At 37.3% G+C, this 16,481-nt stretch overlaps 1 pseudogene; it reads left to right on the top strand.

Annotated features, from left to right (window-relative positions):
- The first annotated feature begins 9,137 nt into the window (after positions 1-9,137).
- On the top strand, positions 9,138-9,615 carry LOC100583097 (annotated as a pseudogene).
- The last annotated feature ends 6,866 nt before the right edge of the window (positions 9,616-16,481 follow it).

The following is a 16,481-nucleotide window of genomic DNA, read 5'->3' as shown; positions in this document are numbered from 1 at the left end:
ATCTGTATTTTTTATAGAGGTGGGGATTTCGCTTTATTGCCAAGGCTGATCTCAAACTCCTGGCCTCAAGCAATCCTCCCGCCTCAGCCTCCCAAAGTGCTGGGATCACAGGCGTGAGCCCCTGCATCTGGCCAGAGAGGTTTTATTTTTTAAGTGGCCCTTAGTATCTTGTTGGACAATGACATATTCTAATAGGAAATGTAGCAGGCCCACAAAGGTTTAATCAGTAACAAAACCGCAGCTGTAAGAAGAAGGTGTGGTGTGGAGTAGAACATGGTGTTTGCCAGGACAATTTATCTTCTGGCCCAGCCTTCAAGAACTTTGGACTGAGTCCTGCAGTGATGAAGATGGGAAAGCTTTAAGGAAACAAAAGCTAAAAGCCTCATAGGTGCTGGAGGCTTAAGAGTAACTGAAAATAGAGAGAGACATTCATCCCCATTTTGCAGAGATAACCTACCATGTTTCAGGTGTGGCAAATATGGTGCTGGAAAGTCCACAATAGGAGCGTAGTGGAGGCACGAGCCACAGAGCCTTGTTCCCCCACCAACTAGAAGGAGCAAAGGATGACAGTGAGGGACTCCATGGTACTCATCAATGTAGGACTGATAAAGAAACACACTGCCAAAGCTACATGGTGACAGACCAGATGTTTTGTGAGTTCCTACTGATCTTCAGGGGAACTCCCAGAAACACGTAGGACATATAGGCTACTACAAGAGTCTGGGGATGGTCTGATGAGCATGCAAGAGAATTATACAGGGAGAATTTAGAGAAGACAGTGGACAATCCACTTTGATTGCCAGAGGTCTGAGAAAACTGGCCTTGGGAACGTGCTGTTTATGCCATAAGCAACTGAAAATTTTCAAGGGGGAAATGATGAAGGGGAGCAATGAGCTTGATGAATATGCAGTGCCAAAGTGAAGTAAGAAGGAACCAAAGCAAGGGAAATTACTCAGGGTTTACTTTAACAGCTTGCTAATAGAAAATAAATGCACATGATGTCAGTTTTAGGTGTCAAACACTGTTATGAATAACACAGCTATCATAGCTACCAGTTATTTAGCACTAGGCTCAATGAGGCATATGCTGTATATATAGCTTTTTCAGCAGCTCTGTGGAATAGATATTTTTATTTCTATTTTACACATAAAGACACTACAAATCAAGAGAGATGTGGACCAAGCTCCACACATGCGGATGTTTTGAGGCTAAATCATGCTCTTAATCACTATAGGTCCAAAAATTCTGCTAAAAAATAATTGGGGAGAAATAAAAAGACTTTTAATGATGTCATTGCTTCAACAGAGACCATGCACTCTGAATAAAAACATTTTTTTCAATGTGACAGTAGTTATAAAATTTGCCCTTATAATTTTCTTAATCACTGGAGGCCGTTAAGAACAACTCAGGGAAGAAAATGAAAACCTAAACACCATTCGCATTAGTATAAGAAAGCAAATACACATACTTGAGAGAGACTGAGTTGAATTATGACCCCAAATTAGTAGGTTTCTGTGGACATGAGCATTGACAGGAGCATGCTGATGATGCTATGAATGCTTAGGTGTGTTTCTCCTTCCCAGAGGAGAGTCTTCTCTAGGCCAAGAACACAGTAGGTGTGCAGTCAATTTTCATAAGGGAATAAGTAAAGAAATTAATAAGTGAATGATCTTTCAAGTTTAGAAGTAAATCGCCAAAAGCAATGCTAGCAGCCTTTTTTCCAGAATAACCATTCAAAATCCTTATCCATTAGATTTAAATCATAGTGGGTCACAGGAAATAACACTGGGACACATATTTGTCTGTGATCTTCCTGTGCCCCACACCATCTCACACCCCTTCCCTGTCCCCCTAGTGCTATCACACTGACCTCTGGGTCCTTGGATTTTGGGCAGATTGTTTTTCTTAACCACACATTTTTTCCTCACCTGCTGACATGCTCACTCAGTGCTGAACAACACAATCAGAACTATTTGATGCTGACTGTGTGCTCAGAAATAGTTCAAATCAAAGCTATGTTATCCACTAGGCACTGTAGTGCCACGAGGCTATTAATTTTTCAAGAGCTAAATATGCATAAGAAAATGTGTTGGCTTTACCTGTTAAATTAACGTAATGTATAAATGTACAAATATAAAATGTAGCATTCTATCACATTATGTCAGTTTTACTTATTAAATTTAGTGGTTTTATATTGTTCAACTTACGGACCTATTTTTAGATGCAAAAAGAAAAAGAGAGAAATAATACCAACTAATAAATGTAGAGGGAATGATAACAGAAGATCACCCTTTTGGATTCCCCAATGTAATAAGCAATTCAGGCAAGGATCACCCATGAATGCTACAATCATTAGATAAAAGATTATTAGAATAACTTCAGTATATTTTTTCATATTTTTTCCAAAGTACCGACTCCTGCTACCCCCCACTGCCCATTACTTAATGATTGCAAAAGGAGAAAATGTACCTTTACAATGGAGACAGCTGGGGTTACCATGCTTGGCAAGTAGTCAAGCCATTGGTCTGTGATACAACCTGCAGTGAGCCTTGTCTACTGTGATACAATATGAAATTCACGTCACTGTGATGTAGTATTCCAGAAATGTTGAAACTGAACTTAGTCAAGGATCCAGACCTAACTACCAGTTGATAAGATATATAAAGGAGATAGAGGCCATCACCATGAAGAAATAAACAAACGCAGAATGGAAGCATCTTAAAAGATTGAGCAAATCAATGTCATGAAGAGAAAAATTGTTTTATATTAAAAGATAAAAAGAGTCATGCCAAGTACAATCCTAAAATGTCATTAATCCTGGTTCAAGAAATCAGCTGCAAAAGACATTCGAAAAATGGACCGGATATGAGAGATATTTAAAATTTTTCATTAATTTTCTTAAGTGTAATAAAGGGACTATGATTATGTAGGAGATGCCTACTGATGATTTAGGGATGATGCATTATGATACTTGACAACTTTCAAATATTTCATCCAAAAAAGAAAAACAGATTCATATTTGTTGGTATGGATAAATGTAATATAAATATGGCAAAATATAAACAACTGGTAAATCCAGGTGGAGGACATGAAGATGTAAATTGAACTATTTTATCAGTATATTTGTCAAAAAAATTTCATAATAAAAATTGGAGAAAACTTCCTTTGCTTATATGAAGCCTCACCAAAACATTAATATTTATAAAAACGTTATTGCCTTGGAAAGAATGTATAAATTTGACTATTACTTCAAAAGGATTTCAATATAAGCCTAGTGATTTCTAAGATACCACAAGCAATGTTAAGTTCAGTAAGTTATTAATACTAATTTTAAAAGCACAGTCATAAAAATCTTCTCAATACTTTACAGCATAAAAGGATATTTAATGTAGAACATGGGAGATTGAACATATAAATAAAAAGTTTCCTATGTCCTATAACTTTCTTAAAATGCTTCTGGTTCAAGTTGGACTTGATTCTGCAGCACCACTTCCAACCAATTGAAGCCTGTCACACTCCTGTCCTTTGGATTTCCAAGATATTAATATCGTATCTACTACTAGTACTTATAATAGCTATATGCTAGGCACTGTGAGAAGTTCTCTGTAAGCATCATCTCACCTAAACCTCATAAAACCTCTGTGAGTGCAATACAACTGTTGTGCCATTTTACAGGGAAGAAAAACTGTGGCTTCAAGTGTAATCAAGTTGCCCAACATCACACAGATAGTTCACAGTAAAGCTAGTATGAAGGTCTGCATCTGACCCTAGGGCAACTATGCATTGCCACTGTAGGGCAGAGAGAGTCAAAGGGACCTGGTGTGTTCATAACATATGGAAACTACTGATAGTTGGAATTTCCAGGTAAGAAAGAGAGTCTGTGGTCAGGGAGAAAGATGGACATTTTGGAGCTGGGATCTTTTCGTCATGCCACTTGGGACGCACTGACACTTCACAACAGAAAGCTGGCCCAAATCAAAAATAGCACAGAGGAAAATGTAATCTAAATTTAGAGCTCTTCCAAAGCATCCCATTTTGTGAGTGTTGAAGGAGGAGTTGTTCCCAAAAGAAATGACCAACATTCTATGAACATAGACGTATGGCACTAATCTTGTCATTTCCCTGTTCATGTTACTTAGTGAATTATTATAGCCTGTAGAAAAACAAAAATTTAAGTAGAATTGCCAGAAAGTTTGGAATCAATGGAGACAAGCTGTGGCCAAGAGCCTGCCAGAATTTTTTTCTGATGCCATCACTATTGGCACTGGCATTGGCATCTCCTGGACACTGGATGCTTGGCTGCTGGGTTCCTCTATAGCTGGCCACTCAGCCATATGCCACTGGACTCTCAATTCTGCTGCAATCACTGTCTCTTGGGCCTTTGCCTTGGTTAGTCAAGAATTCCAAGTCTCAGTGGGAACATTAAATCATGATCCCAATTTCTATCTGCTAGGGAACAGGGAACAGGTTCATCTGTTTAAACGTGGTTTGTGGGTGTATTAGTCAGGGTTCTTTAAAGAAATAGAACCAATAGGAGATGTGTGTGTGTGTGTGTGTGTGTGTGTGTGTGTGTGTGTGTGTGTGTAGATTTATTACAAGGAATTGGCTCATGCCGTTATGAAAGGTGAGAAGTCCCAAGCTTGGCAATCCCCAAGCTAGAGATCCAGGAGAGTCAGTGGTACAGTTCTGTCTGAGTCTGAAGGCCTGGGAACCAGGAGAGCTAATGGTCTAAGTTCCAGTTCCAGGGAAGAAGACTGATCTCTCAACTCAAGCAGTCAGTCAGTCAGGAGTTCCCTCTTACTCAGCCCTTTTTGTTCTATTCAGGTCTACACTTGATTAGATCAAGCCCACCCACATTAAGGAGGGCAAATTGCTTCATTCATTCTACTAATTCAAATGCTATTCTCAGCTAAAAGCATCCTAATAGACACACCCAGAATAATGTTTGACCAAATATCTGGGCACTCCATGGCCCAATCAAGTTGACACAGCCCTCATAGTAGACCTAGAGTTATTTATTTTTTATTACTTGTCAAAATTTTCTGTTCCTCCACATAGACTTTATGCATCCTTGCTTTTTTTTTTAATTTTGCCAGAAAATTTCTTTGAGTTAATTGTGCACACTCAGGAGTGTGTGTGTGATTTTGTGTGTGATTCTTTTGTTTGCTAGATGGGGTAAGGGGTGGAAGTGTCAGTTCCAGCTTCTCCACACATCAAATGTCCCAATCTGGCTACTAGATCTCCAACCTTTATGGCTATAACTGGGGCGAGCATCTGAGTGGAACTCTAGGACTTCCCACCCGCTCACCACTCTGCCTTTGGTTTCTCTGTTTTTACTGGGATCTAAGGAGTTCTCTGTATTTTGAGTTCAGATAGGTCTGTGTTGAAACTTTAACAACCGTTACCTTTTATCTAGCATATTCTTTGTACTAGAACTTAGGTACCTCATAATTGGATTTTGTTGCTAGAAATCTTCACCTTATATTTTAAAAACTTTTTGTATATTTAAGGCAAATATTAGTGATACTTAATTCATATAAAGTAAAATATTTACTTTTAAAATAAGCTTATTTTTAAAAACAGAAACTAATCATCAAAACAGGTGTTACTCAGACATGACAAATACAAAAGACTAACAGATAAGGGGGAAACACCTATCTAATACACTGGCTGAAACACAGCAAGCCCACAGTAAGTATTTGATGAATGAGAAAAGAAAAAATACTACTTGCTTATCAAAAGTTTTTCTTTCTTCATCAATTGTATATGCCTTAAGACCAGTGCTATCTAACAGAAGAATTTTCTGTAATGTTACAAAAGTTCTTCTGTGTTGTCCAAATTGGTAACTACCAATCCAGCCATATGTGACAGTTGAGCATTGGAAATGTACCTACCGTTACTGAGGAACTAAATTCTTAATACTATTTAATTAGCTTAAATTTAAATGTATATAGCCACATATTACTAGTGGCTACCATACTGGACAGCATAGTTCTAGAAGATCACATTTCCACCTACACATTAAATCACCTAAAGAGTTTTAAAATGTGTCAAAGCCCAGACCCCATTCTAGATCTATTAAATCAGGACCTCAAGCTGCTGTAGCCCAGGCATTGGGCTTTTTCATTGTTGTTGCTTTTGTTTACCTTTTAATTATGGGAAGTTTACTTTAAGTTGCCTTTATTTAAAAAAATACACAAATAAGAAAAATATTGTCTACTAGGTGTAGAATCCAGTCTTATCTCCTTGGTAAAATCCATGGAAAATCTGAATTCTTACTCAAGACCTATGCCCTTGTGGTAAATTAATTGGCTAGATTAAACATATTTCCAAATGAACTTCTTATGATTTCAGTTTTTTCACTTGACCAATTTGAATACTGATGGTTTTGCTTCTTCTAGGTCATTTAACTCTCACACATCCTCCGTGAGATAGGCAGAGCAGAACAAAATATCATTCTATGGAGGAAGATTCATGTGGCGGGTAAGGGGCAAAATTAAAAGCCAGGCCTTCTGGTGCCTAGTACAGTGTTATTTTTATTCCACAGTGAGGCAAACAGCTATTAAAGCAAAATAAATTAATACAGTGTTAAGGCTGGAAATTCTTTCCTTTCTTCTGTTTACATTTACCATTCTAAATATGGAGACTGGAAAACACATTTCCAAATGTATTTAAGGGTAATGTTTTATAAATAGAACAGTGTTGTCTAATGTTATATATTTAGTTAAACTTGATTTTACTCAGTCAAAAGTAGGAAAATCTGGATCTATCAAAAAGTGAACAGGTACACATTTTCTGGAATGCAATTTGAAAATGTGTATCAAAAGCTATAAACATGGTCATTCCCTTTGACCCAGTAATCCTGGGTCTTGAAATCTGTCATAAGATGCAACCAGAGATCAATTAGTGAAATAGTATATACAATTAATGATTTCATTATAGAGTTGTCCAAAGTCTTAGAAGCATAGTTACGTTCAACAATAGAGGAAGAATCAAATACATAATGTATCCTCACAATAAAATATTATTCTGTAATTCAAAAAATCTCATTTTAATACCAACTAATGACACTACAAATTGTTCATATTGTTAAATGTTAAAAAGATATAAAATTTTATATAGTACAACAGCACACATGCGTGTAGAATTTAAAAAGACCAAAAGTAAAGTTTTAGAGCAACAGAATTTCTTCATCCATTCTTAGCAGGTGTAAGTTAAAATAACAACTTTAAAAATAGTTTGATATTTTGAGAAAAACATGAGCATACTCTTTGATCCAATAATTCCACCACTAGGTATGCCCTGTAGTTTTGCTTTTTAAACTGAGTTTTGATGAATGAATAGATTTTGAAAATCAATTTAGTATGTAGCAAGCAGCATTATATTTGATAAATCAGTGTGCATAAAAATATACTAACGGATATATTCTCGTGAATTATTTGTTATCCACACACGTGTTTCAGCGTTGTGACATAAAATGTATTACTTTTAGCCATGATTAAAAGAGTTTTTAAGCCATTGAAACTCTTGTACATATGCCCTAAGAAAGGAATCTCACCAGCAGACAAGTATGGAATGTTCATAAAGACTCGAAACAAACTTCAAATTCCACTAATAGTGGAAGAGTTTATAGAATATTTAGTATGTTTGTCCCCCAACTCGCTAAATTCCAATAAAGACAGTAATTCTAACAACAACAATGACAAACGTCGCCATACATTTTCAAACACTCCTCTGGGGAAAGGGGATGTTACCATTCTCTTTTGACAATTCCAGGCTAATACTTTATAAGCACTCATTTATTATTTGTTGAATAAATGATTAATACAAAGATAAATAAAATAGCTTGTGCCTGTGCTGATAAGAACTACTGGTTTTGTGTCCAAGAATTGGTGGGTTCTTGGTCTCACTGACTTTAAGAATGAAGCTGTGGACCCTCGCGGTGAGTGTTGCAGTTCGTAAAGACAGTGTGTCCAGAGTTTGTTCCTTCTGATGTTCGGACGTGTGAAGAGTTTCTTCTTTCTGGTGGGTTCGCGGCCTCGCTGACTTCAAGAGTGAAGCTGCAAACCTTCGCGGTGAGTGTTACAGTTCATAAAGGCGGCCCGTCCAGAGTTGTTCATTCCTCCCGGTGGGTTAGGGGTCTCGTTGGCTTCAGGAGTGAAGCTGCAGACCTTAGTGGTGAGTGTTACAGCTCATAAAGGCGGGTGCAGACCCGAACAGTGAGCAGCAGCAAGATTCATTGCAAAGAGCAAAAGAACAAACCTCCCACAAAGTGGAAGGAGACCCAAGCGAATTGCCGCTGAGGCGTGGGTGGCCTGCTTTTATTCCCTTATTTGGCCCTACCCACATCCTGCTGATTGGTCCACTTTACAGTGAGCTGACTGGTCCATTTTACAGAGTGCTGATTGGTCCATCTTACAGAGTGCTGATTGATCTGTTTTGACAGAGTGCTGATTGGTGCGTTTATAAACCTTTAGCTAGACATAGAGCGCTGATTGGTGCATTTACAATCCTTTAGCTAGACAGAGAAGTTCTCCAAGTCCCCTACCCCATTAGCTAGACACAGAGCCCTGATTGATGTGTTTACAAACCTTTAGCGAGACACAGAGTGCTGATTGGTGCGTTTACAATCCTTTAGCTAGACAGAAAAGTTCTCCAAGTTCCCACCTGACCCAGAAGCCCAGCCGGCTTCACCTCTCAGTTTCTAATGGTTAATAGGATTGAATCAGGCTAAAGCGTAATTGGACCCTGAGTTTTACAATGAAAGTTATGGCATTATTTGTTTAATTTCTGAAGACTTCTTTATTCAACCATCTTTTCAGTTGTTTTTCAGAAAATATTTATTGAGCGTTCACCATGGATTAGCTCTTCCAACAGTCAAGGTTCTTGGCCTCAAGAAGTTTACATTCTATAGAAAACCTATTAACTGAGGAGCACATGTATGATAGGATTTTCCTCTTCTGCATATAGTAAATAGTGCTCTTCACATACTATTCTATCCCCAGCCTCACGCCTCACTTCATCCTTTCCAGTGGCTCATGTAGAAGAAGAAATCAGAAGGCCTGACTTTTCCAAGGTCTACAGCTAGGAAATCAATGTAAGCTAAGCGGTTTAAAACATCTCATTTTTCTGATCCAATGGCGGTGCTCAGTCGTGATGTGAATTGTGAGGAGTTTCCTAAGTTCCAGGAATTATTACTCAAGGTGATGAGGAAAATTGATGACTGAATAGTACATGAGTTAAACACTATGGTTCCCACAGCTTCCTTTGCAGGGAAAAATTGATGCCAGCCAAACCTATAAAAAATTTCATGAGTTTTTGATGGCAGCTCACGCCAGTAGGGAAAGAGCCATAAAACAATTGTATAGTCCAGACCTCAGCAGTAGTAAAACACTTCCAAGAAGAGAAAGATAAAAATTTGGATGATTTAACATTATTAAAGCAACTTAGAAAAGAGCAGAAAAAGTTGAAATGGGTGCAGTCAGAGCTGAATGTTGAAGAGTGGTAAATGAAAGGAGCTGGAAGGTGTTTAATGAATACTGCCAAATTCACTTCAAGCCTCCAAAGAATGAAGAAAGAGATACTTGTTTTAAAAAGGACCAGATCATCTCATAGGAGCTAAGAATGACACATATCAGTAAGACAAGCTTCCTGGGATGATTTCCAAGCCAACAGCCCAAGACCTTTTGTTGATTTCAGCCCCACTTAGTCAAGACCTCAAGTATAAATAATTCTGATAATTATGGAGAAATCAACTGCTATTTTATACTGATTCTTTAAAAAATTGTTTGTAACTATTAAAATAATTTTCTGACTCAGTTACATTTTTAAAAATCTCATCTTTCTCAAATAATCAGAAAATTATATTTCCCAAATTCCTTTCATACCTATAAACACTAAAGCAGCTTAGATTCAGAAATAGCACAACTGTAATTTTGGATGGGCAAATTGCTGGGTATGTACTAAAGAAATGAAATAACAAAATCAATGAAGATCATTCATAGCTCTTGACTGTGATGTGGTGATCATCTAAATAGCCTGACTCTAGGTTATATTGAAGGATACATGTCAATAAGGCAAATACAACACATGAACTGCATTTTAAAATTCCACCCCTTGGCAAAGGAATCTCTTTACCCTCCCTCCCATACCTTCTCCCATATGTATAAGAACACAGTCACACAATTAAATTTTGGGTGTTATTCTCCATAAAGTGTACTTCAAGTAATTACAAAGCAACAGAAAAAAAAATAGTTTATCCTACTGAACATTAAGCCACAAGCTGTTGCAGAATTATGAACAATTTATTTCAATAGTAAAGCAAGAATACATACTTGGAACTTCATGGAAATCCATACTACCCCAGATTCACTCAACATTCAAGAAATTTTCTTTTTACTGAGCTTCTCCCTGTTTGGGGCTCCTAATACTCAGACCTCATGAGTAAGGATGCAGAATCCTGAGCAGGAAACTTTTAAATCTTGTACCTGGGGCTACACTAGCTCAGTGTCCCTGGCTCAAAGTTCTGAAACTAGAAGTGATTAAGCATGAAATAGCTCTGTACTGGATACTGGATTCTGGAATATCTTACTTTTTCTTTTTAAATGACTGTTTATCCACATGAGGTAAAAGTCACTATTTCATAAACAGTTGATAAAATCTAAGTTGAACTGGTTTAAGCAGAAGAGGGAATCTTCTGAAAACTCCACAAACAAATAAATTTGACTTCTGACTTGACAGGGTTCAGGGACTCAAAAGACGTCTCCGGCTCCCTGTGTCTGATATGTCAACTCTGCTGGCTTCTTAGCTGCTACACGGTAAGCAAGATGTCTGCCCACGGTGCACTTCTTACATTTTCCCCTACACAATGAAAGTTCTGGACCTGACTCTCATTGGCCTATATTGGGCCACAGGCCAGAGGAATGCCATTTCTGATTGGCCAGTCTGAATCACATGTTCATCCCTGGATTCAGGGATAGAGTCAACTCTAGTTAGGCTGAGAGTAGCAGAAAGGGTGGTTCTCCCAGAAGTTCAGATTAGCATTAACTAAGAGAAAGGAAAATACATACTAGGTAGCAAAAAAGAGCACACGTTCACTACAGATGACAAGCTTAGGTCTTCCAGGCAATAAGAATTTCCATTTGTAAATGAGGTACTGCAGAGAAAGAGGTGTGGATTTGAAGTCAAAATTTCTTAATTCTAATGTTAGTTAGTTCAACTGGTTTTAGCTACATGACAAGGGTCTTGTAAGAATTAAATGAGTATTTAGTGAAAGTGTTTCATTAACATTTCAATATTAATTTACAGTTAAATACTATCATTATTACCAAGAAGCTAAGAATGTGTCCTTTGGAAAGGTATTTTTCAAATATCTGAATTCCATCAAAGCAACTCTATCAAAGCAACGTAACAAGCATATGAACATAATAAAGTAGTTGCAGTAGATATTGTGTGTTGCCCACCTCCCTTTCGCCTGACTGACAGAACCCCATTTTAATTAAAAAAACCCACTCCCCTCCATAGTCTCATGTGCTTCGTTAAGCTACAATGGCAATGCCATCTTGTGATGTTGCCATCTGCTAGATCCTTGGAGTCTTTTGATCCAGCCAATAGACATGATTCAAGAAAGTAGGACAAAAACACACTCTTAAGTGCCTTCCCTCAGAAGTAACATACGTCAATTTTGCTCATATTTCATTGGCCAGAACTGGACATACACTTGATCAAGATGAAAGAAGTGATGGAAAATGTAGCCTCTGTCTGGACAACTACTTCAAAAAGACAAGTCTATTCCATGGAAGGTGGAACACACAGCCAGCCATGTCTACTGCTACAGCCATGTTAAATGAAATGGCTGTCAATACTGACACAAACTCTTGTCAAGGGAAAGGAAAGAAGGTGGAAATTCTTTAAGTCAAGACCATCAATTTTCTAGAGCTTCTATAGCAAATTATCACAAACTTAGTGGCTTAAAAACAGCAGAAATTAATATCCTCTCAGTTTTTGGAGGCCAGAAATCTAAAATCAATGTGTTGGCAGGGCTATTCTCTTTCTGAAGGCTCCAGAGGAGACTCCTACCTTGCCTCTTCCAGGTTTTGATGGTTTCAAGTATTGCTTGGCTTATAACTATACAACCCCAGTCTCTGCCTCCATCTTCAGATGGTCTTCTCTTTGTGTCTTCTTTCCTTCTTCTCTGTGTCTGTGTCTTCTAAAGACCCTTTTCATTGGTCACTTGGCATTTCACATTCAATAAGGCCTACCCTAGTCTAGGATGATCTAATTTGAAGATCCTTATCTTAATTACATCCTCAAATATGGTTTTTCTAAGTAAAGTTAGATTGATAAATTCTGAGTGAACACACTTTTTTCCACCCAGGAGAAAAAAATGGGAGGGGAAAAGGGGGCACCATTCGAGCCACTACATGTTTTTTGAGAGCCCTAGAATAGTTTAGGTTTAAGTGTATATTCTTCATCTTGGCTAAATAGGATGAGTTCACACAGTCTTATGTAACTGAAATGCTACAAAAAACTAATTCTTTACATGAAAAGGTAAAATTATTTTGTACAAGAGCAATAGACATCATTGTTAGAAAACCATCTGCATTTTGTACAAGAGCAATAGACGTCATTGCTAGAAAACTATCTGCATATGGGAATTGATAACAATTATCAATGCTACTTGTTCTGATTTTTATTAATTTATTATATTTATTTATGTATGAGAGGCAGTGATAAAATATGCAAATAATTGATATAGACCTGGATTCAGATATTAGCTCAGATACTTCATAGATAAGTGATCTTGGGAAAGTTACTTAACCTCCTTAAGCCTTTGCTTTCTCATATACAACAGGGATGGTTGAATTGTATCACGCAAGAGGTGACATGTCATCAGTCGTAACAAATGTACCACCATGGTGCAGGATGTTGATAGTGGGAGAGGTTGAACATATGTGGAAATGGGGTATTTGGAAACTCTTCATACTTTCTGATGAACTTTGCATAAACTTAAAAGTGCTCTAAAAGCCATAGTTTATGAATTTTAAAAAATCACAGTGAATTGCAGTGCATGATATACACAAAGTTTATACACACAAAATATGCAATATTTAATCAGACCCTGCTCACTGCCTATATAAATCATATCTTTCCTTTAAGTTCCATCTCAACATTTACCCTCTAGAAACCCCTTTTGATTCTCCCTTCCTATGTAGATCTTTCCTGTACCTGAAATCCCATATGTGTAACCCATAGGAAAAACAAATAATATGTCCTCCAAAGATCTATTATTATTTCAGGTTTCCACATAAAATGTCTTCAGAACTATAAGCTTTTCTTTGAAGAATGGGACCATATTTTTCAGATGTTCTTGGTCTTTTTTTAGCAGCTCGATGTTTGCTTAATAAATGAGGAATAACTAACCCCTAAAGTAAAAAAAAAAAAAATTTAATAGAGTGTATCCAAACTATTTAAACTCATGTGAAAAGAATCTTCCCTTTGAAAATAATGTCAGAATTAATCTTTAGATTTCTCACCGTGCAAAGTGTAAATACTGCAGCATCTGCGCGTTTGTTGATAGTGTTTTATGCTTACATAAATATTTGTATACACAATTTAAATCTAAGGTTCCCCTTCCCACTCCACATCCTATTTTCTGTGCCAAATGATCAGTGTGTGGGATTAAATTTTCTAGGAGTAGCACACAGCTGTTAGGTGCCACAAATATATTAAGCTACAAAAGTTTATGTGAAGGCGTTTCTGAAAACGGCTCACCACCTCATCTGTGATAAGTCTCAGAGCCTTTCATTCATTATAATTAGGTTCAACAGCCAAATAAAACTACTACATTTAAGCCTGACAATTGAAGGTCATGTTCAAAGTTGGAGAGAGGACACAGTGGAACATATGAGAAGACGTTTCTATAAAAACTTTCCCTTACTCTGTGGTGTTTTAATACATGTAGTCCATGGTTTGCTGATGATTATTTGTTTTAGTCCTACAGATGAAGAAAATAAAAATCCATTCCAGGTTGGGAGAATCTCACATTAGGAAAAACAATGAGCATTTTAAAATTAAAAATAATTATAACCATTAGACTTTATTGAATACCCACAGGTAGGGTAGTTTTAAAATATTAGTAGGCAGTAAGCAGGCTTCTCTTTGAGAGTTCAAATCTTCATTACATTAAAGATATTAGCCAGGCACAATGGCTCATGCCTGTAATCCCAACACTTTGGGAAGCTAAGGTGGGAGGATTGCTTGAGGGCAGGAGTTCAAGACCAGCCTGCTCAACATAGTGAGACCTCATCTCTATTAAACAAACAAAATGACATTAAAACATACAACTCTGGCCTGGCGCAGTGGCTCACACCTGTAATCCCAGCATTTTGGGAGGCCGAGGTGGGCGGATCATGAGTTCAGGAGATCGAGACCATCCTGGCTAACATGGTGAAACCCCGTCTCTACTAAAAATACAAAAAATTAGCTGGGTGTGGTGGCGGGCACCTGTGGTCCTAGCTACTTGGGTGGCTGAGGCAGGAGAATGGCATGAACCCGGGAGGCAAAGCTTGCAGTGAGCTGAGATGGTGCCACTGCACTCCAGCCTGGGAGACAGAGTGAGACTCTGTCCCCACCCCCCATCCCCCCCAAAAAAATACAACTCTCAATAAATCCAAATTTTGAATTTCAAAAGGGATTTTATAATTTTTATTAACACACTTATTTATTCCTACAAGATTCTGGAAATCTTGTAGGCTGTGAACACTCAGCTTATATCACTAAATGAATAAATGCCTTGTTTACATCAGGTGATTTCCCAGCATTGTCTCTTTTCAATACCCTTTAAGGTAGAAATTATTTTTCCCTTTTATGAATGACGAAACTGAGCTAGAAGAGCCTAAGGAGTATTCCTAGAATCATGAGAGCAGTAAAGAGTGGAGTCAAGGTTCAAATGCAACTTAGTCTGGCCTCTGTGCCCAGACTCTTTCCCGCCATCCTCTGCCCATGCAAATAATTTGGGTCTTGACATACCTCCTTAACTTGTATTGGATGCAAAACAATGTAATCCATATTTATTGTCTATAACTCAACAGTAAATTAATTATCTGCCTTGGGACCACCCTGATTCATACATAGGTATGTAACTTCTGACACAGATGTCACATTTTTTCTTAACTGCAACTGCAAACAACATGAGGGCACCTCCACCGTTACTCTCCCCTCCCCGGTGTCTGGCCCGTATGCCATGTATATGGGAGGCATAATAACATTGTCAAGGAACACACAATTTTCACTAACAATCAATGTCAAGTCCCTATGTGAAAATCAAATGGAGTCCAGGTTTTCTGTAAATTTAATTCTACTGAGTTAAAACCAAAATTGTTATATGACAAATTATTGTATGCATCATGTTAAACTGTATAAATATAAATCTGGTTCTATAGAAGCTATCAAAACAGACTACTCTTTCTTCCCTTGAAGCTTGGGTAGAAGGGACCAACCTCATTAGCAACTAAAGAAAAATTGTATTTGAACATAGATGGGTAGGAGAAAGAAGAATGTTTTTCTGAGGAAGAGGATAATCATCTGGCAGGTGGGAAAATATTAATTTAAGCAGACTATGTCCCTAAAATATTCTTATATAGGGACAAATGTAGAGTCTATTTCTCCTTTAATTTTTTTATTTTGAAATAACTTCAGATTTAACGTGAAATTGCAGGAATAGTACAAAAAATTCCTAAATCCTTTACCCGGATTAGCCAAGTGTTAACATTTTACCATATTTGCTTTTACTTTCTCTCTCTTTCTCTCTCTCTCTCTCCTTCTGTGTGTGTGTGTGTGTGTATACATATATACACACACACACATGCACTTTTCCCCCTGAGTCTGAGGTTAAGCGTGAACATGATATTCCTTCATGCCTAAATATATCAGTACATTTCCTAAAAGTGTGAGCATTCTTAGATAACCACAATATAATTTTCACAGTTAGGAAATTAATATTGAAGTAATACCATTATCTAAACGACAAACTTTACTCAGACTTTGCCAATTGTCCCAATTAAATCGTTTATAGGAAAAAAAAAGTCCCAGATCAATTACTGTATTTGCTTATATGGTCTTAACCTGGAACTGTTTCTTGGTCTTTTTTTGTGTGTTTTATGACATTGACATTTTTAAGAGTACAAGTGGACAATCTGGCCTTCTCTGATATTTCTTCATGGTTTGATTCAGTTTTGCACTATGGGCAGGACTCAAGGATATCATGTTTTTCTCCATGCATCATATTAGAAGGCATTTGATGCCAATTTTCCCCATTAATGGTGATGTTTACTCTGATATGTATTAAGGTGATGACTGTGAGGTGTCTCTAGTCAAAAGTTACTATTTTTGCTTTGTAATTAATTGGGGTCTTTTGGGGAAATATAATGTCATTTTTTATATTATTTTAATTCTAGTATTATAAAGCAAGTGTTTTTGTC

This window comes from Nomascus leucogenys, chromosome 3 (assembly GCF_006542625.1).
Source record: "Nomascus leucogenys isolate Asia chromosome 3, Asia_NLE_v1, whole genome shotgun sequence".
NCBI classification, from domain to species: Eukaryota; Metazoa; Chordata; class Mammalia; order Primates; family Hylobatidae; genus Nomascus; species Nomascus leucogenys.
Note: the sequence above shows the minus strand (reverse complement) of the source record. Positions and strands in the feature narration are given on the sequence as shown.